The sequence below is a fragment of the Magallana gigas genome, chromosome 4, assembly GCF_963853765.1.
Source record: "Magallana gigas chromosome 4, xbMagGiga1.1, whole genome shotgun sequence".
Taxonomy (NCBI): domain Eukaryota; kingdom Metazoa; phylum Mollusca; class Bivalvia; order Ostreida; family Ostreidae; genus Magallana; species Magallana gigas.
Window position 1 is genome coordinate 22,361,236 of NC_088856.1, and position 2,205 is coordinate 22,363,440.

General features: G+C 30.7%; 1 long non-coding RNA gene across 1 annotated transcript; it reads right to left on the minus strand.

The window, feature by feature from the left end:
• Positions 1-260: 260 nt before the first annotated feature.
• LOC117682599 (uncharacterized) lies at positions 261-1,553 on the minus strand. Its single transcript, XR_010712977.1, has 4 exons — positions 1,135-1,553; positions 630-670; positions 464-519; positions 261-273 (listed from the first exon to the last, which is right to left on the minus strand). It is a non-coding gene; the product is annotated as an uncharacterized lncRNA (long non-coding RNA).
• Positions 1,554-2,205: the final 652 nt, after the last annotated feature.

A 2,205-nucleotide genomic window follows, 5' to 3' on the forward strand; every position in this document is an offset into this window, starting at 1 on the left:
CAATAACATTATAAGCAGTACAATCTGCAAAAATTAAAATCAAAATGCTTATTGTGATGAATTAATTCTTATTTAAAAACATTATAGTTTACTTCAATCTAAGCAACCAGAGACTGTCATCTACCTTTCTTTGGCTCCCATCCTATTGTTTTGCATGCACTTCTGTACCCACTGATGTCGTCCATGAACTGGGCGGGAGATGTTGTTTGTACACAGCAAATGGAGGCATACAGCCATAAGAGGAAGGACAGTCGAACATAGGCAAGCATAATTCTAAAATTCAGTTTATTTATTTAAATTCAATTACATTTGAAACAAAGTTTACTGTAAATCAATTTAAACGCTCCCTTAGACGAATTAGAATACATTCATTTATTCTATTCCTTTTTATATATCGATCTTTGATTTTACTCAAAATTGTTATGAAAAGTATTTTTCAATTCCGCATAAATGAAAAAAATACTTGTAGGAATAAGTGATGTATTTCACATTTTTTCCAGTGTGTTTTCTTCGTTTTTACTTAAGTGAAATTCTCCATTGTTTATATCTCACTTAAATTACCCGCTACAATGACAGCCTATATAACGTTGAAAATCTACGTAAAGAAATGTATAGTTAATATTACTTACCAAATAAGCTATTTATTTTACCTGAATTTTGACCACTACTTCTACAAAATCACAGGTAACTGATTATCAAACAGAAACACTTACCTCACTCAATCGATTTTCTGTATTTCTCGATTTTTCTGTTTATTGTGACTCACAATAATTTTGTCTCATTAAAAAATTATGTAGCCAAAAGAAAGATTTGATCATGAACCATGTTCAAAGTCAAATTGATTAACATCGTTCAAAAACGATGCACTATTTGAACCAATTTTATGAACATTATGTATTTTATGAACATATTGGCATATATAAAATTGATCGGGGTAGACAATAATTTTATGCAATGATAATTGTGACTGCAACTATTGATTTCTTGGGCCATTGACCCTTTAGAACACTTCAGCTTAAATTTTGAAATTTATTGCAATAAAATCATGATGGATAAATTAGAAAAAAAATAAAACTTAGCTATAAAAAACTTATTTCATTAACTTGCCATTACTGTAAACTTGTAACTACTCACCTCAAAAGTAAGATTATGTTTGACTAAGATCTTCGAAGACAACGTTCGATATTCGGAGAAAAAATTAACAATTTTGTCCTCTTTTGATTTCGTCGTTGTTAGTTTAAATTTATCTTGCAGAATTAAACAAATCAAGAAAAAACCCTAGTGTTTATAAAGCTTTTATCACGCGACTATCCTTGTAACATCAAAACGATGTCCGCCTGCACTTAAATCCACTTTAACTCCATAATAAATCCAATTACTGTAAAGTATCATTTTCACAAAACAATCATGTTGACTTCACTTGCAGTTTTTCGTTTTCGGTTTTTCCTATTTTTCTATAGGTATTGCGTTCTATATACATATAATTTTGACTGTTGCAATGAAAAAAAAAATCACTAAGTATGACTTTACTTTACTTCAGAATCAACATTTCGATGAAAAAAATGTAACACATATTACTAAATGATTAGGATAATTAAGAAAAAAAATTTGTTTAACTTTAAGGCATATGTTAAAAAAAGAATAGACGTTTACTTCAGACTTAATTAACTGTACGTAATTGCGGTCTTTTTGATGGTTATTTAATGTGAAAGTACAATGTTTAAAATGTATTGCAGGATAATCAAGGATAATCGTTGCATCGGGTCTAAAACGTTTAGCAGTTGTAGGTGGACATTTTTACGTGCGTTCTATTTGGATATGCGAGAAAAATGGGATGGGTTGTATTAAAAGCATGATGCAACTGTTGATGCTAAAAAGTGCCAGATACTATTTGTTTTTTTAAACCAAAAAAGATAAATATGACATTACAGCCGGAACCAACGCTTTAAAAATCGCAAAGGATATTGTTTCGCTTGCAAGTACAGATAAATATCGATATCTCGAACATGGGATATCTCGAATACCCCGCTTATGTCGAAGTCGGCCGCCGGTAATTTGCATGATATTAGTCGGTGTTCGAAGAGTTATGATATAGATCAGACATTGGGCGGCCTCCCCTAGCAGAATATATCAATTTCAATAGGACTGTGTTTGAGATCTTTCATTAAAAAACGGCGAAATTTTATAAAAGTTTGTACTTTATCT